The sequence below is a fragment of the Tursiops truncatus genome, chromosome 14 (genome assembly GCF_011762595.2).
Source record: "Tursiops truncatus isolate mTurTru1 chromosome 14, mTurTru1.mat.Y, whole genome shotgun sequence".
Taxonomy (NCBI): domain Eukaryota; kingdom Metazoa; phylum Chordata; class Mammalia; order Artiodactyla; family Delphinidae; genus Tursiops; species Tursiops truncatus.
Genome location: NC_047047.1, coordinates 8,226,551 through 8,246,528, shown reverse-complemented (window position 1 = coordinate 8,246,528; position 19,978 = coordinate 8,226,551). Strand labels below are relative to the sequence as shown.

The window sequence follows — 19,978 nt, the reverse complement described above, 5'->3', positions numbered from 1 at the left end:
CCCATCTGTGTCTTCAAGTCCATTCTCTACATCTGCATCTTTATTCCTGTCCTGCCCCTAGGTTCTTCAGAACCTTTTTTTTTTTTTTTAAGATTCCATATATATGTGTTAGCATATGGTATTTGTTTTTCTCTTTTGGACTTATTTCACTCTGTATGACAGACTCTAGGTCCATCTACCTCACTACAAATAACTCAATTTCGTTTCTTTTTATGGCTGAGTAATATTCCACTGTATATATGGCAGGACTCAGCCTCCAAACTCTCTTTATCCCATGTGAACTTTGTTGGGACTTGGCTTTAGACTCTGTTAGGGTGAATTTAGAGCAGACGTTACTCTAGGGCTTGGTCCTTACTCCTGAGGTACAGGCTTTCCAGTGTCTCAGCTGGATGCCAGGGATGCTAATGAGGTGTAAACACTATCTCTTCATGCCGGCAGGGCTGGACTCTGATGTCCTCAAGTGCTCTTCAGTCTCTACTCCCTGTTCTGCTCTCAAAATCATAGCAGTTACTGTCTTGTAAGTCTCAAGAAGTGTTTCTCTGCACATGGACTGCCCACCCCTCAGCAATGGATTCATGGGGGCTCTCCATATGGACTTCTAAGGTGCCCTCTCTTCTTAGGTCCTTCCTTTGCTGTATCCCGCCCCACAGAGTCTGCCTGCCTCAGCTGCCCCAGAACACTATTTCTACATCCTCAGTTAGGATAGACCACAGTGTTCTACTTAAGTTCCAGTTCTTTGCTAGTTGTTGGAAAACGTTCTCAAGGCAGAGGTTTGGGCAATCAAGAAGCTCATTTTGTAAGTTTCCTTTTTTCTAAGGGATTACAGTCTTGTGCTGCCTGTTGTTCACTGCCTTAAAACAGTTGCCTATCGGGCTTCCCTGGTGGTGCAGTGGTTGAGAGTCCGCCTGCCGATGCAGGGGACACGGGTTCGTGCCCCAGTCCGGGAAGATCCCACATGCCGCAGAGCGGCTGTGCCCGTGAGCCATGGCCGCTGAACCTGCGCATCCGGAGACTGTGCTCTGCAATGGGAGAGGCCATGACAGTGAGAGGCCTGTGTGCCGCAAAAAAAAAAAAAAAAACTACAATGAGATATCACCTCACACCAGTCAAAATGACCATCATCAAAAAGTCTACAAACAATAAATGCTGGAAAGGGTAACTCTCTTACACTATTGGTGGGAATGTAAATTGGTACAGCCACTAGGGAGAACAGTATGGAGGTTCCTTCCGAAACTAAAAATAGAGCTACCATATGATCCAGCAATCCCACGCCTGGGCATATATCCAGAGAAAAACATAGTTCAAAATGATACATGCATTGCAGTGCTGTTTACAATAGCCAAGACATGGAAGCAACCTAAATGTCCATCGACTGTTGAATGGTTAAAGAAGATGTGGTACATATATACAATGGAATATTATTCAGCCATTAAAAAGAATGAACTAATGCCATTTGCAGCAACACATATGGACCTGGAGATTATCATACTAAGTGAAGTAAGTCAGACAGAGAAAGACAAATATCATATGATATTGCTTATATGCGGAATATAAAAAATGACACAAATGAAGTTACTTACAAAACAAAAACACTCACAGACTTAGAGAATGAACTTATGGTTACCAGTAGAAAGGGTGGCAGGGAGGGATAGACTGGGAGTTTGGGATTGATATGTGCACACTGCTATATTTAAAATACATAACCAATAAGGAACTACTGTAAAAAAAAAGAAAAGGAAAAGAAATAAAAGCTGTCTCTTTAATTCTTATTCACTTCATATCTACTTGATGGATAAATAAATGTCTCATTGTAATGAGGATTGCCTTTTTTCCTAGCCAGGAAAAATTATTTGACCAAATTAGTCAGTCTCAGGAAAATGACCAACCAATTTCTTTAAAAATCTATTCCTAAAATTTCACTACCTACTATATATATTATAAAAGTGGACAAAAGGTTAAAATCAGGACTCACATATAACATTTCCAAGGGTGTTCAGGATTTGTAAGGTAAACTTCAGTGAGACCACAGCTGTGTACATACAGAGGCTTGTAGAAAATGTTAAGGCTTGGAGTAAGAAAGTGATCAAATTTGGGGGATCAGGTGGTACAGCATTGACTGAGGATATTAATGAATTAATTCATCCATCTGCCCAACAAATGTTAATTCCATTCATCCACTCATGGTCAAGGTTATGTAATAGATATAAATTATATCTTTCTTTTTTACTTAACAGGAAACATTTTCCACATCATTACAGATCTTCACAAAAAGTAATTTCAGAGCTCTGGTTCCACCCAGGATGGAATAGTTACATTCCTCCCAGGATTTCCCTCTTACGACTAAAGAATCCCTGCACACAACACAACAAACAAGCATAAAAAGACTCTGAAAGGCAGAAGGCAGACTTCCTAAGAACAACAGGAATTGAGAAAACAATAGGTTTTTTCTCCTGCCTCCCGTATATTCTGAATGGAGCATTGGTGAAGCCTGCAAAATGCAAGCACCAACAAGAACAATGAAAGAAAAAAAAGGCTCCAAGAAAAGCCTATTCCTCCCGAACAAAGGACCAAGAAAAGAGATGCAGAAGAGAGCAGGAAACCTTTTTGGTGACACCTCCCCTACTCCAGCCAAACAACAGTGGATAAGTATCCCCCCCCAAGTTTTCAGCCAGGCCCCAAAGGGAGCTAGTCTTCCGTTCCCCTGACAGCCTCAAGGAAACAGGAGTGCATTACTGATTTATCCAGCTGGTGGTGTCGGCGGGGCCAAACAGGGAGCTAACCTTCTGTCTGCGCCCAGCAGAAGCAGGCAGTGCCCTGATATTCCTGCTTTGGAGCTTTCAGTGGGGCTCAGTGGGGATCTGCACATCTCCTTCCACCTGGCCTCAGTGAAATGGAAGGAGGCAGTTTGTGGGGGGACTAGACGGTCCATCACATCCCCCACCCTGGTGTCAGCTCAGCAGGGAGCTGAGCTACACCCCACTTGGAGACAATGAGGTAGTGTGAGTCAGTGCTAACACAGTTGTTGAACTTCCACCCCACTCCTTTGTACTCACAGGAGGTATGAGTCACTGCTCAGCCTGTGTCAGGATGCTGTCAACAGGGTCCAGCAGGGAGCTGAAAACCCACCCACACCTTGAGCTGTATGCTATACCTGTATGCTAAAACGGGTGACTGTCTGCCACAAAAGTTACATAGGATTCAGTGTCTCACAATATAATAATCAAAATGTCCAGAATACAACTGAAAATTACTCATCATACCAACAACCAAGAAAATCACAATTTTGAGTTAGAAAGACCATCAACAGATGTCAACACTGAGATGACTCACGTGTTGGAATTCTCTGACAAGAACTTTAAGGCAGCCATTATTTTAAAAATGCTTCAACAAGCAATTACACACATGTTTGAAACACAGGAAAAAATAGAAAATCTCAGAAAAGGAGCAGAGGTTTGAAAAAAGAACCAAAGGGAAATTAAATGATAGAACTAAAGATACAATAACCCAATTAAAAAAAAAAAGCTTCACTGAATGGACTCAATGCCAGAAAAAAATATTTCAGAGAAATAAATCAATGAGATTGAGGATATAACAATAGAAATTACTCAATCTGAACAGCACAGAGAAAATACACTGAAAAGAAAAAGAACAGAGTCTCAGGCACCTGTGGGACTATAATGAAAAAAATCTAATATTCATATTATTGGAGTCCTAGAAGGAGAAGAGAAAGAAAGTGGAGATGAAAAAATAGTTGAAGCTATAATGACTGAAAATTTCCCAGTTTAGGCAAAGAACATAAAACAACACATTCCAAAATCTGAGTGAGCCCCAAACAGAATAAACCCAAAGAAATTCACACCAAGACACATCATAGTCAAACCTAAGAACAAATAATCTGAAGCATCCAGAAAGAAACACTTTACCTACATAAGAAAAACAATTTGAACGACAGCAGATTTCTTCTGAGGAACCAAGAAGGCCAGAAGGAAGTGGCACAATGTTTTTTAAGTGCTAAGAAAAAAACCTGTCAATCATGAATTCTACATCTGGCAAGACTATCCTTCAAGATTGAAGTGGAAATAAAGACATTCTCAGGCAAAGAGTAATGAGAACTTTTTGTTAGCAGATCTAGCCTTAAAGAAAGGCCAAAAGAAGTTTTTCAAGGAAAACGTAACAGAAGAAGGCGTGGAACTGTAGAAAGGAAATAACAATGAAAAAAAAAAAAAACCCAAACGAAAAACAAACAAAAAACCCCCATAAACACACAAAGTGGGGAGGGGAATAAATATAGACTATTTTATTTCTCATGAGTTTTTAAAATAATATTCAGTGGTTGAAGCAAAAATCGTAACATTATCTGATGCAGTGCTCCATGTATATAGAGGAAATAGCAAAAAATTATATTTTTAAGTGGATAGATAGAAGAAAGTTTTCTATACTTCTCTTAAAGTGGAAAAACAAAGAAGACAGACCAATGGCCCACAGGTACATGAAAAGATGACCAACATGACTAATCATTAGGGAAATGGAAATCAAAACCACAATGAGAGTCACCTCATACCTGTCAGGATGGCTATTATAAAAAAAAAAAATAGTGTTTTCACTATTAAAAAAAAGTGCTGATGAGAATGTGGAGAAATTGGAACCCTGGTATACTGTTGGTAGGAATGTAAAATGATGCAGCTGCTATAGAAAACAGTATGGAGGTTCCTAAAAAAATTAAAAATAGAACTACCATATGATACAGAAATTCCATTTCTAGGAATTTATTTTTTCATAAAATTGAAATCAAGATCATGAAGAGATATTAGCACCCTCATGTTCATTGCAGCACTATTTACAAGAGTCAAGATAGGAAAACAACCTAAATTTTCACTGATGTTGAATGGCAAAAGAAAATGTGGTATATACATACACAGGAATATTATCCAGCTTTAAAAAAGAAGGTGTTGGGTTATACCCTGCAGGCCTGTGAGCCTTGCAGTTGCCCAGTCTGAGACCTAAGAAAGAGCCCAGTTATAGTGACAAAGACATCAATGGTTTATTGGATAGGGAAGCTTACCAGTCTGAAGCAAAGTGTCCTGAGGCGATACTCCACCAAGTACAGCAGTTGGCAGCTAGGACATGGCAGCAATCTTCACTACTGACGGGGGGGGGGGGGGGGGGGGGGGGCGGGGGGGGGGATGGGGAGCGAAGAAGAAAGCTACCGTTTATGGGGGAATTGATATCAGGTTGGCTCATCAGTTACCAGGGAAACCAGCAGCTGGGGCAGTGGGCAAGTACATAGGCAGTTGCTGATTAAGCCCTATAATTAAGAGAACTGGATAGTCATGTGAGTGAAGCAGGGACTGGTTGAGCAGGTGATGCACAGAGAGTAGGAGAACAACTTTTTAAAAAAATTTTTCCACACAATTTTTAAAGGTTACTTTCCATTTACAGTTATTACAAAATACTGGCTATATTCCCCATGCTGTACAATATATCCCTGAACCTATCTTACGCTCAATAGTTTGTTTCTCCCACTTCCTCACCCTTATATTCCCCCGGCCCCCCGACCACTGGAAACCACTAGTGTGTTCTATATATCTGTGACTTTGCTTCTTTTTTGTTATATTCACTAGTTTGTTGTACCTTTTAGGTTGCACATATAAATGATATCATACAGTATTTGTCTTTCTCTCTCTGACTTATTTCCCTTAGCATAATGCCCTCCGAGTCATTCCATGTTGTTGCAAAAGGCAAAATTTCGGAGAACAGTCATCTTGAATAGCCTGACCATACAAAAGGAAATCTTGCAACATATGACAACATGAATGAACCTTGAGGACTTTATGATAAGTGAAATGAGCCAGTCACAGATGGACAAATACTGCATGATTCCACTTTTACGAGGTATCTAAAATAGTCTAACTCACAGAGGCCAAAAATAGAATAGTAGTTTCCAGGGACTGGGGGAAAGGGAGGTGGGGAGTTGCTAATCAATGGGTAACAGTTCTAAAGGTCTGCTATACAACATGCGTATAGATAACAATATAGTATTGTACATTAAAAATCTATTAAGAGGATCGTTCTCATGTTAGGTATTCTTACTATAACTAAAAAGTTAATTAAAAATAAAACAATGCTGGGCTTCCCTGGTGGTGCAGTGGTTGAGAGTCTGCCTGCCAATGCCGGGGACACAGGTTCGTGCCCCAGTCCGGGAGGATCCCACATGCCGCGGAGCGGCTGGGCCCGTGAGCCATGGCTGCTGAGCCTGCGCGTCCGGAGCCTGTGCTCTGCAACGGGAGAGGCCACAGCAGTGAGAGGCCCGCGTACCAGTAAAATAAATAAATAAATAAAATAAAATAAAATAAAACAATGCCAAGATGTTAAAAATAAATAAATAAAACAATGCCATCTGCAGCAATGTAGATGGACTTAGAGATTATTATACTAAGAGAAGTAAGTCAGAAAGAGAACGACAAATACCATATGATATCACTTATATGTGGAACCTAAAATATGAAACAAATGAACTTATTTACGAAACAAAAACAGACTCACAGACATAGAGAAGAGACTCATGGTGGCCAAGGAGGAGGGGGATGGGGGACGGATGGTTTGGGACTTTGGGATTAGTAGACGCAAACTATTATATATAGAATGAGTAAACAACAAGGTTCTACTGTATAGCACAGGGAAATATATTCAATATCCTGTGATAAACCATAATAGAAAAGAATACAAAAAAGTATGTATATATATAATATATGTATAACTGAGTCACTTTGCTGTACAGCAAAAATTAACACATTATAAATCAACTATACTTCAATAAAACAATAAAATGAAATAAAACCAAAAAAGCAATTAAGGGCTTCCCTGGTGGCGCAGTGGTTGAGAATCCGCCTGCTGATGCAGGGGACATGGGTTTGCGTCCCGGTCCGGGAAGATCCCACATGCCGCGGAGCGGCTGGGCCCGTGAGCCATGGCCGCTGAGCCTGCGCTTCCGGAGCCTGTGCTCCGCAACGGGAGAGGCCACAACAGTGAGAGGCCCACCTACCGCAAAAACAAAAACAAACAAACAAAAAAAAGCAATTAAACATCTTTAACAATAGACTGTGATAAGTTATGTATATATATAGTAGACAAATATTAAAAACAAATTCATGAATATACTTGGGATATCAACACTCCACTCTCAGCAATTGATAGAGATATTAGACAGAAAATCAGCAAAGATACAGAAGATCTGAACACCACCACCCACCAACAAGATCTAATTAACATTTATGGAACACTCTACCCAACAACAGCAAAATATGCATTCTTTTTTAAGTGCCCATGAAACATTCACAAAGAAAGATAGACCATACATATCCAGGGCCATAAAACAAACCTCAACACATTTTTCTTTTATATTTGAATTTTTTTATTTTTTTATACAGCAGGTTCTTCTTAGTTACCTATTTTATACATATTAGTGTATACATGTCAATCCCAATCTCCCAATTCATCCCATCACCACGCCCACCGTTTCCCCCCCTTGGTGTCCATATGTTTGTTCTCTACATCTGTGTCTCTATTTCTGCCTTGCAAACCGGTTAATCTGTACCATTTTTCTAGATTCCACATAAATGCGTTAATATACGATATTTGTTTTTCTCTTTCTGTCTTACTTCACTCTGCATCACAGTCCTTAGGTCCATCCACGTCTCTACAAATGACCCAGTTTCGTTCCTTTCTATGGCTGAGCATTATTCCATTGTATATGTGTACCACATCTTTATCCATTTGTCTGTTGATGGGCATTTAGGTTGCTTCCATGACCTGGCTATTGTAAATAGTACTGCAATGAACATTGGAGTGCATGTGTCTTTTTGAATTATGGTTTTCTCTGGGTATATGCCCAGTAGTGGGATTGCTCGGTCATATGGTAATTCTAATTTTAGTTTTTTAAGGAACCTCCATCCTGTCCTCCATAGTGGCTGTATCAGTTTACATTTCCACCAGCAGTGCAAGAGGGCTCCCTTTTCTCCACACCCTCTCTAGCATTTGTTGTTTGTAGATTTTCTGATGATGCCCATTCTAACTGGTGTGAGGTGATACCTCACTGTAGTTTTGATTTGCATTTTTCTAATAGTTAGTGACGTTGAGCAGCTGTTCATGTGCTTCTTGCCCATCTGTATGTCTTCTTTGGAGAAATGTCTATTCAGGTCTTCTGCCCAGTTTTTGATTGGGTTATTTGTTTTTTTAATATTGAGTTGCATGAGTTGTTTATATATTTTGGAGATTAATCTTTTGTCCGTTGGTTTGTTTGCAAATATTTTCTCCCATTCTGAGGGTTGTTTTTCTTCTTGTTTATAGTTTTGTTTGCTGTGGAAAAGCTTTTAAGTTTCATTAGGTCCCATTTGTTTATTTTTGTTTTTATTTCCATTACTCTAGGAGGTGGATCAAAAAAGATCTTGCTGTGATTTATGTCAAAGAGTGTTCTTCCTATATTTTCCTCTAAGAGTTTTATAGTGTCTGGTCTTACATTTAGGTCTTTAATACATTTTGAGTTTATTGTTGTGTATGGTGTCAGGGAGTGTTCTGATTTCATTCTTTTCCATGTAGCTGTCCAGTTTTCCCAGCACCACTTATTGAAGACACTGTCTTTTCTCCATTGTGTATCCTTGCCTCCTTTATCAAAGATAAGGTGACCATAGGTGCATGGGTTTATCTCTGGGCTTTCTATTCTGTTCCATTGATCTATATTTCTGTTTTTGTGACAGTACCATATTGTCTTGATTACTGTAGCTTTGTAGTATAGTCAGAAGTCAGGGAGTCTGATTCTTCCAGCTCCATTTTTTCCCCTCAAGGTTGCTTTGGCTATTCGGGGTCTTTTGCATCTCCATAAAAATTTTAAGATTTTTTGTTCTAGTTCTGTAGAAAATGCCACTGGTAATTTGATAGGGATTGCATTGAATCTGTAGATTGCTTTGGGTAGTAGAGTCATTTTCACAATGTTGATTCTTCCAATCCAAGAACATGGTATATCTCTCCATCTGTTTGTGTCATGTTTGATTTCTTTCATCAGTGTCTTATAGTTTTCTGAGTACAGGTCTTTTACCTCCTTAAGTAGGTTTATTCCTAGGTATTTTATTCATTTTGTTGCAATGGTGAATGGGAGTGTTTCCTTAATTTCGCTTTCTGATCTTTCATTGTTTGTCTTTAGGAATGCAAAAGATTTGTGTGCGTTAATTTTGTATCCTGCAACTTCACCAAATTCATTGATTAGCTCTAGTAGTTTTCTGTTGGCATCTTTAGGATTATCTATGTATAGTATCATGAAATCTGCAAACAGTGACAGTTTTACTTCTTCTTTTCCAATTTGTATTCCTTTTATTTCTTGTTCTTCTCTGGTTGCCATGGCTAGGATTCCAAAACTATGTTGAATAAGAGTGGTGATAGTGGACATCCTTGTCTTGTTCCTGATCTTAGAGGAAATGCTTTCAGTTTTTCACCATTGAGAATGATGTTTGCTGTGGGTTTGTCATATATCGCCTTTATTATGTTGAGGTAGGTAACCTCTATGCCCACTTTCTGGAAAGTTTTTATCACAGATGGGTGTTGAATTTTGTCAAAAGCTTTTTCTGCATCTATTGAGATGATCATATGGTTTTTATTATTCAGTTTGTTAATATGGTGTATCACATTGATTGATTTGCGTATACTGAAGAATCCTTGCATCCCTGGGATAAATCCCACTTGACCATGGTGTATGATCCTTTTAATGTGTTGTTGGATTCTGTTTGCTAGTATTTTGTTGAGGAGTTTTGCATCTATATTCATCAATGATATTGGTCTGTAATTTTCTTTTTTTTTTTTGGTGTATCTTTGTTTGGTTTTGGTATCAGGGTGATGGTGACCTCACAGAATGAGTTTGGGAGTGTTCCTTCCTCTGCAATTTTTTGGAAGAGTTTGAGAAGGATGTGTGTTAGCTCTTCTCTAAATGTTTGATAGAATTCACCTGTGAAGCCATCTGGTCCTGGACTTTTGTTTGTTGGAAGATTTTTAATCACAGTTTCAATCTCAGTGCTTGTGATTGGTCTGTTCATATTTTCTATTTCTTCCTGTTTCAGTCTTGGAAGGTTATACCTTTCTAAGAATTTGTCCATTTCTTGCAGGTTGTCCATTTTATTGGCATAGAGTTGCTTGTAGTAGTCTTTTATGATGCTTTGTATTTCTGCGGTGTCCACTGTAACTTCTCCTTTTTCATTTCTAATTTTGATTTGAGTCTTCTCCCTCTTTTTCTTGATGAGTCTGGGCAAAGGTCGATCAATTTTGTTTATCTTCTCAAAGAAGCAGCATTTAGTTTTACTGATCTTTGCTATTGTTTTCTTTGTTTCTATTTCATTTATTTCTGCTCTGATCGTTATGATTTCTTTCCTTCTACTAATTTTGGGTTTTGTTTGTTCTTCTTTCTCTAGTTTCTTTAGGTGTAAGCTTAGATTGTTTATTTGAGATTTTTCTTGTCTCTTGAGGTAGGATTGTATTGCTATAAACTTCCCACTTAGAACTGTTTTTGCTGCATCCCATAGGTTTTGGATCACTGTGTTTTCATTGTCATTTGTCTCTAGGTATTTTTTGATTTCCCCTTTGATTTCTTCAGTGACCTCCTGATTATTAGTAACATATTGTTTAGCCTCCATGTGTTTGTGTTTTTTACGTTTATCCCCGTAATTGATTTCTAATCTCATAGTGTTGTGGTTGCAAAGGATGCTTGATATGTTTTCAGTTTTCTTAAATTTTCCAAGGCTTGATTTGTGACCCAAGATGTGATCTATCCTGGAGAATGTTCCATGTGCACTTGAGAAGAAAGTATAATCTGCTCTTTTCAGGTGGAATGTCCTATAAATATCAGTTAAATCTGGTGTATTGTGTCATTTAAAGCTTGTGTTTCCTTATTAATTTTCTGTCTGGATGATCTGTCCATCAGTGTAAGTGAGGTGCTAAAGTCCCCCACTATTATTGTGTTACTGTCGATTTCCTCTTTTATGGCTGTTAGCATTAGCGTTATGTATTGAGGTGCTCCTATGTTGGATGCATATATATTTGTAACTGTTATATCTTCTTCTTGGATTGATCCCTTGATCATTATGTAGTGTCCTTCCTTGTCTCTTGTAAAAGTCTTTATTTTAAAGTCTATTGTATCTGATATGTGTATTGCTACTCCAGCTTTCTTTTGATTTCCATTTACATGGAATATCTTTTTCCATCCCCAAACCTCAACACACTTAAAAGATTTTAAATCATACAAAGTAAGTTCTTTGAAGATAATGGAACCAAGGTAGGAATCAATAACAGAAAGTCAATAGGAAAATCTATAAACACTTGGATATAAAACAACAGAATTCTAAATTATCCATGGGTTAAAGAGGAAGCCTCAATGGAAAAAGTTCCATGTAACTAAATGAAAATAAAATACAACTTATCGATATTTGCAGGATGCATCTAAAGAAGTGCTGAGAAAAAAATAATAAAAGACCAGAAATCAATGAAATTAAGTAATGTCAGCAAATGTGGCAATGTAAGGATAGGCAAAACTCCATAAAAGCAAAAAATGGCAAACTTTTCAGAATCAATGTTTTTCAGAACTGTGGAAATTAACCAAAGACTTTTAGCAATCCAGAAGTAGTGTTTATTTATTTATTCCTTTAAAGGCTGAATTAGAGTAAGAACAATGGTTTTTCTGGCATTTTAACTTGCCCTATTTCCATTTCCCCTCCTCCCCACCCAGCTCTGTGGCAGCCTTGAAAACCAAGTGCCCAGAATCATGGTGACAGTGGTTTTAAATTAGCTATTTTAAATATGTTCATAGAACTAAAGGAAACCTGTTAAAGAACTAAAGGAAAGTATGACAATGATGTCTCACCAAATACAAAATATTAATAGATAGAAATTATGAAAAAATATAGAAATGTGTAGTAATTGAAATGAAAATTCACTAGAAGGGCTCAACAAATTTGAACAGGCAGAAGGAAGAATCAGTGAACTTGAAAATGGGCCAAATTAAATGATCTATTCTGAAGGATAAAAAGAAAAAAGAGTGAACAAAAATGAACAGAGACTCCCCGAATCTTCTGGAGTCCCAGAAGAAGAGGAGAAAGAGAAAGGGGCAGAAATAATATATTAAGAAACCATGGCTCAAAACTTTCCAGATCTGATGAAAAATAATCTACACATCCAAGAAACTCAACGCACTTCAAGCAGGATAAACTTAAAAAGATCCACACCTCGAAATATCAAACTAGAAATATCAAATATCAAACCAAACTATTGACAGCTAAAGACAAAAAGTGAACCTTGAAAACAGGAAGAAAGAAGCAATTCATCATAAACATGAAATCCTCAGTAAGCTCAATTGATTTCTCATCAGAAACCACAGGGCCAGAAGGGATGAAATAGTCAAAGGTTCTGAAAGAAAAAGACTGTTGACCAAGAATTCTGTGTCCAGCAAACTGTCTTTCTAAAGATAGTTTTGAAAAAAGAAGGTGAAATTAAGACATAACTAGATAAACAAAAACTGAGAAAATTCATCACTAGCAAACCTGCCTACAGAAAGTCCTTCAGACAGAAATAAAGGACACTAAACAGTTACTTGGATCCACTTGAAGAAACAAAGAGCTCCAGTAAAGTTTAGGAAACTGTAGTCATATTGAGCTAAGGAGAAGCCTGAAAGATGCTAATCTATCTTTAACACTCTTTTACTATCACAGTCTCTGTCTTTTTAACCTTCTAGAAAAGACTTTCTCCCAGGTAAAGGAAGGGCTGAGGGGAGCGGCTGGGGAGAGGAAGAAACCCAGTGTTGCCTCACTTGCTGGTATCCCAAAGTTGACTATAGACTCCTTAAGGGCAGGACCTGGGCCCGAAATACCTTTCAGACTTAACACCCTGGAGCACTAGGTATGTGCCTGGCATGTTTCCAAGTTAACTGTGAAGCCTCGGCAACCTCAGAGATAGCGTTATTATCATCCCTACTTTACAGAGAAGGAAAATAAGGCCCAGAAAAGTATTAAAAAAATCAAAGCCAACTTACATTGGAATGCGGTTATCAAAACAAATTTAGAAATAAAAAAATTGCACAATGAATGTTGAAGCTTTGTTATACACTAAGACAAACTGACTAGTTGGCCTTACTTCCACTTTAAACATTTTTTTATTATTCATTTGTATCATTTCCAGTGAATTTAGTCACCTAAGGGCACGTCTAAACTTTCTGTCAGGTGTGACAAGGGATGCTGTAATCCTGACGTGGAATGAAAGGTGCACAGTAGTTATAACTGGCTGTTTGTATTTTAAAATAAAATGTTACAGAGTATGTAGAAAAATGGTTAATCAAAGACATTAGGAACTAAAAAACAAGACAAAACCCAAACCAGAAATAAGTAGCACATCAATCAGGAAATGGGAAGTCTTTCTAAGATTGCGTATGGACTGGTGTGGGTGTGTGTGTGCGCGCGCGCGAGCACGCGTGCGCACACACGCGTGGTCTACACCTGTGCCATGTGGTGCAGTAATAAGTAAATGAATGGTGAGCGTTCCTGGAGTTCCTTGTTGCTGAAGCACTCACCTCTCACCCAGGGCCTCTCCCATACACAGTCCCCCTGAGAACCCTACCCGGAACCTCACACATTCCCAAGCTAGTTCTGACCCTAACTGCCTTTCAAGCAGCATGTCCAGAGTCAAGGTCTGTGTTAGTTTCTCAAGGCTGCCATAACAGCACACCACAAAACCAGGTGGCTTACAACAACAGAAATTTATTGTCTCATAGTTCTTGAGGCTAGAAGTCCAAAAGCAAGGTGTTGGCAGGGCCATGCTCCCTCTGTAACCTGTAGGGGAAGGACCCTTCCTAAACCTCTTGCCAGCTTCTGGTGGTTTGCTGACAATCTTTGGCACTCATTAAAATTACGAGTGCATGACTCCAATCCTCTGTCTTCACGTGACCCTCTTTCCTCTGTGTGTGTTTGTCCCTGAGTCCAAATTTCTCCTTTTCGTGAGGACATCAGTCATATTGGAATAGGGCCCACCCTCATGATCTCATTTTAACTTGACTACATCTGCAAAGACCCTATTTTCCAGGAAGGTCACTTTCTGAGCTGCTGGGGGCTAGGACTTGAATTATGTTTTGGGGGGACACAGTCCAATCCATAGCAGGGTGTTAGGTCACGGATCTGAGTTACATGTTCTTGCTTCTTGCACTTATGGAACTGGGAGGGCTCCGTGGTGCTGCCTTCTTCAAATTCACCTCCATCTTCGGACAACTGTTTCGTCAGGCGCTTCCTGGGGAAGCCTGCCCAGGACCCAGCTACTGTGATATCAAGTGCCTTAGACCCCAGATGTCAGCGCGGGCAGGGACTCCTCCATGTGAGTAAAGCAGCTGACAGCTCATCAAGGATGGAGACAACCCAGAAGCCCTCTGGGTTCATCTTACTAGTTGCCCTTACTTTCCCTTCACTCTAAGGGCTTTCTATTTTTATCCTGCTGTGCTCTGTGTTTGTTCTTACAATCCTCCTTAACTCTTTTGGGGATGAAATAAAGTATAAAAATAAATAAATGGCAATTCCCTGCCATGGTTTGGTGGCTTAATTTAATAGCAGCCCAAGGGCACGCTGTGATTTCCAGGGCCTCAGTGTCGCCATGACAACCCCAGGGCACCACCGCTTCCCCTTGGCCCTTCCCCAGCCTCTCATACTAACTCCAGCTCGTCCTCACCCTCAGCCCAGCCGCTGCCCTTCTGAGACGCCATCTCTGAGCAATAGACAGGACCACGAGGCTCTCCATGTGTTCTCACAGAATCCTGGGCTCCCTGTCTTGCTGCACTCACCTCTTGACTTTCCGGTCGCATGTTTAGTTCTGTCTCTCTCAAGGACAGGGACCATATCTCCTTCATCATTTATTTCCACCAGCATTGAATTCAGAATCTTGCCTTCAGGCAGTCACCATAGCCATAGCTGGAAGACCATAGCAGTTATGATCTCCAATGGCCTGCCTCTGGAGCTGCCATCACAGGTCACCAGGTGTACCTATTTCAATCTAAAATTAAAATTGAATTTAAATTAACTGAAATTAAAAATTCAGTTCTTCCATTCCATTAGCCACATTTCAAGTGTTTCATGGGCCACCTATGACTAACCTGGGACAGCACAGCTCTAGAACATTTCCATCATCACCGAAAGTTCTACTGGACAATGCTGGCCTAAGAGGATTGTGTAACCAGTGCCAGGATACTCTTGGTGTTTTTCCATTGCACTCCTAGCCCATCAGAGCTATGCCAAATCATTTTAGCCCTGGAAACGAAAGAGAAAATGTAAGCAGTGTAGCCCTCCGTTAGTATCAGGAGCTAATGCCCCTCAGTAAAGAGAGGAACATAGGTGACATGACACATCCCCTCATCAATTCCTAAACAAGCCTAGGCATTTCTGCCTCTGTGCTTTTGCACCTGCTATTTCTCTGCCTGGACTGCCCGCCCTAACAAGAGCTCCTGACGTCTTCAGGTGTAAGCACACATGCCTTCACACGCATAAATCCTTCCTGTCCCGCCCCTCCCCCTCAGTTGTGTGTGTGTGTGTGTGTGTGTGTGTGTGTGTGTGTGTGTGTGTAAAATCTTTCTTCTCACAGTCTATCCCAGGTATTATTATGCAGTGGCATCAGAATCTATGAGCAGATGATGTTCTGTAATTGGCACAGAAGGCAAAATCAAGTACAGCAAACACTGCCCTTGAAATTCTCTTAAATCTGCCACAGAGCACGCACGCTGGGTTTCATTCCTGGAACCCCATCCAGAAACCCTCAGGGACACCCAAGCGTAAGTACTACTCGGTTAGACGAGGCAGGAAGCAGCAGAAGGAAGGTGCGTAAGCAGACATGTAGACATCGGAAGCATCTGCCCTTTGAGAGCACCACAACATCCCCGGGGGGAAGAGGGGCGTTCAGGATGGTCGCTGAGAGACTGCAGCATCTCCTCCAGGGGTTCTCAAAGCGTGCTCCCTGGGGCCAGCAGTATCAGCATCACCTGGGAACTTGTTAGAAATGCAAATTCTCAGGCTCCACCACCCCGGACCAACTTGATCAGAAACTCTGACGTCAACCTGAGTTCTAACAAACTCTCCAGGTGATTCCGTGGCGTGTTTAATTTGAGAACCACTGGTTTACTCCCTCTGGCTTTAATATTTAGCCTCTATAGCTTAGTATAGATTTGTGTATTTGTTTGCTGTGAGACAATGATGCTATTGTGAGGATGAAACAAGATAATAACTGTGAGACATAGAGAACAGACTTGTGGTTGCCAAGGGAGAGGAGGGGTGGGGGAAGGATGGATTGGGAGTTTGGGGTTAGCAGATGCAAACTATTACATATAGAATGGATAAACAACAAGGACCTACTATATAGCACAGGGAATTATACTCAATACCCTGTAATAAATCATAATGGAAAAGAATATGAAAAAGAATATATATGTATAACTCAATCATCGTGCTGTACAGCAGAAACTAACATGACATTGTAAATGAACTATACTTCAGTAAAATAAAATTTTTTAAAAAGATAACTGTGAAAGCATCCAGCTCAGGGCCTAGCTTGTAGTAGGCCCTCAACACATTTTTGTTGGACTGTAATCTGTTGCATTCTTTGAACAGAACCATTTGAGGAGCTGGAGAAGAGTTTGGCCACCTGCGTGTGTCCTTCCCAGATGGTGTTTCCACTGAATGGTGTCATTCCCGCTCCTTTGGACGTTGGTCTCATCTCAGAGGAATTAGGGGAGAGAGTTAGGTTTGAAAGTCTTCTCAGAACTTAAGGGCATTAAAGTTGTACCACACACTCTCCAGGGCTTTCTCACTCCTCCTCACAATGGAAGGTTCTGTGTGAAGAAAGGTGAGGTCATTACTGTGGAGGAGAAGGGGCAGGAGTACCGATGGGTTAGGGTTAGGGTTAGATAAAACACCTGACATTGTTAGCACCATTTGTTCTAAGGGCTTTCCCTGTACCCAGCAGTCCTCACAATAACCTATGAGGAGGGTACAGACATTGTTCCCACCTCATACAGGAAGAAACGGGAGCACAGAGGGGTTCTATACCTCAGGCACTCTTAGCCAGCTGGTATGAGGTAGAGTCGTGATTTGAACTCAGTCTGGCTCCAGATTCTGAGCTCTAACTACCACCCTCTGCTACCTCTCATACAGGGTCAGGTGAACCTTTTTTTTTTTTTTTTTTTTCTCTTGGCCACACCATGCAGCATGCAGGATCTTAGTTCCCTGACCAGGGATGGAACTAGTGCCCCCTGCATTGGGAGTGAGGAGTCTCAACAACTGGACCACCAGGGAAGTCCCAGGGTCAGGCGAACTTTAAAGAGATGTTAGATGGGACAGTAAGGAGAATATTAATATCCAGCCATGAGGAAAAGGTGAACTAAATTCTGTGGCATTCATGAAATGGCATGCACATGGCCATTAAGTATGCAGCTGTGGGGTTTACTTGAACACATAGAAAGATGCTTTATATCTAAAAAAGTGTCTACACACCTTAATTTTACACACACACACACACACACACACACACATACATTCAAGAAAAGTATGTATGTATAGAAAAAAGACCAGAGGATCACTATAACGGTTTCCCAGATTTGCTAAAACAAGTTACCTCCAACTTAGTGGTTTATAACATTGGAAACGTATTCTTTCACAGTTTTGGAGGCTAGAAGCCTGAAAGTGAGGTATCAGCAGGGCCACGCGCTCTCTGAAGGCTCTAGGGAGGATCCTTCCTTGTCTCCCCCAGTTTCTGGTGGTCGTTAGCAATCCTTGGTGATCCTTGGTTTGTAGATGCAACAAACCATCTCCATCTCCATCTTGACGTGGCCTTCTCTGATGTGTGTATGTGTTTTTTCCTCATATGAGGACACTAGTCATTGGCTTAGGGCCCAGTCTGATCCAGTATGTCTTCATCTTAATTTAAGTCATTACATCTGCAAAGACTATTTCCAAATAAGGTCACACTCTAAGGTTGCAGATGAATGGGAATTTTGGAGGGACACTATTCAACCTAGTAGAGTCTGCCCTCTGGCATCTAAAAAATTCAAGTCTGTTCCATAAGCAAAACACACTCATCCCATCCTAAGATTCCCAAAGTCTTGACCTGTTCCCCTATCAACTTTAAGTCTCAAATCTCATAAAAAAATCCCAAATCTCATCTTCTAAAACCTCTAAATCTATGAGTAAGACCCGGGGTATGGTCCATCCTGGGGCAAAATTCCTCTACCTGTAGAACTGTGAAGACGAGAAAACAAGTTATCTTCTTCCTAAATACAGTGAGGGAACAAGCATAGGATAGGCAAAGAGCATGCCCACTGCACCACTGCCCCAAACTCCACAGCTGCTGCCATCTGACACTTGCTATGCAAAATGCCAGGGACAAGACAGGAACACCTCCACCAGCTGTCCCAGAAGAACCAAATGCTTCCACTGCTGCTTTCCAGTTGATGCCAATCCCTGTGCGTGGTTGATCATCTCCCGCTGCTCACTTGTGTTCCAATTCTCCTGTCGATACGTCTGATGAAAGGAACTTAAGTGCCACGCTTTCTAGCTGTTTTTGTGCTAGAGGTTGACTGAGGTTGTACTGAGTGAGTCAACTGGAAACACTGACTACATGATATTATTTGAGGCACAGAAGTTCATGACAGTTTGTGAATTGCACAATTTTGCTATAACGAAGTGCTTTTCCTTAGCTTGGAAATGCTTTTTGTCCTGAATTTTCAACTTATCTATAATAAAGATTACGACCCTGCTTTTTTTTCTTTCTTTACCTTTGCCTGCCTGGCCTTTGCACATCTAAAAAAATTTAACCTTCCTGATCAATTTGTTCTGGGTATATTTCTTACATAGAGTTGTATGTATTTCCATACATTAGAACTGTGGGCTTTTTTGGTGATCTGATTTCCTTTTTTATAGGTGAGCCTGTTTATATTTATTAATTTAACTAACACCCTTGGGTCTCAATTCTGTCCTATTTTATGTTACGCTTTTGTTTTGATTGCTTCCTTTGAAATCTTTCACCATGTTGTCTGACTTCGTGTGTTTGTGTGTGTGTATGTGTTTTCTGGTAATTAGAACATTTATATTTTGTTCTGGTGATAAACTTTTTTATTGAAGTGTCAGGTTGTGATCAAGTTTATGCTGGCCTCAACTTTTTGTCTTTTCTCTGGACAAGTTTGTGTAATATTGAACCTATTGTTATTTGCAGAAATTTCCCATTGAAGTCATTAGAGCTTGGAATTTTCTTTGTGAAATGAGTTTTAATTATATGTTCAGTTTTATTTAACAAATAAAGGGCTATTTATATTTTCCATTCTTTTTTTTTAAACGTCTTTATTGGAGTATTTTGGTGTTTTTATGCTTTCTTTCTATATTTTTTCTTATCTTTGGCCTTCAGCCTTCTTTTTTTTTTGGTTTTTGGTTTTCCTTTTTTAAGGTAAGAAGTGGATTTATTTAGAGAGATACACATTCCATAGACAGAATATGGAGCCTTTAGCCTTTTAATGATGGGCCTAGGTGTGGTTTTCTTTGTACTTATCCTACTTGGATTCTTGTATCTATGACTTGATACCTTTCATCACTTTTGGAAAATTAATAACCAGATTCTCTGCAGCCACATCCTCTCTCTTCTCTCTTTCTGGGACTTGAATTGCATTTATGTGAGACTTATTTTTTTTTTTTTTAACCATGTCCCGTATATGTCTTACACTTATTTCTCCTATTCTTTGTTTTTCCTTTCAGAATTGCAACTGACTTATTTTTCAACTTCCTAATTCCCTCTTCTGTGTGTAACCTGCTGTTGTTCTCGTGGGGAAGGGTGATCTGATACAAACTACTCCATCATACTGGCAATATCTCCGAATCACTTAAAGTTATTTGGTTATTTTAATTTCACTAGCTCGCTTTTCTCAATTCTCTCTTCCTTT

The 19,978-nt window shown here is 40.0% G+C and overlaps 1 long non-coding RNA gene across 1 annotated transcript in view; it reads right to left on the bottom strand.

Annotated features, from left to right (window-relative positions):
- Window positions 1–15,372, bottom strand: part of LOC141276301 (uncharacterized) — a 34,350-nt gene extending 18,978 nt beyond the window's left edge. Inside the window, exons 1-2 of the long non-coding RNA XR_012325583.1 lie at window positions 15,158–15,372; window positions 14,849–15,057 (exon numbers count right to left, since the gene is read on the bottom strand). This is a non-coding gene — a long non-coding RNA (uncharacterized lncRNA). The remainder of the gene's footprint in view (window positions 1–14,848; window positions 15,058–15,157) is intronic.
- Between the last annotated feature and the right edge of the window lie 4,606 nt (window positions 15,373–19,978).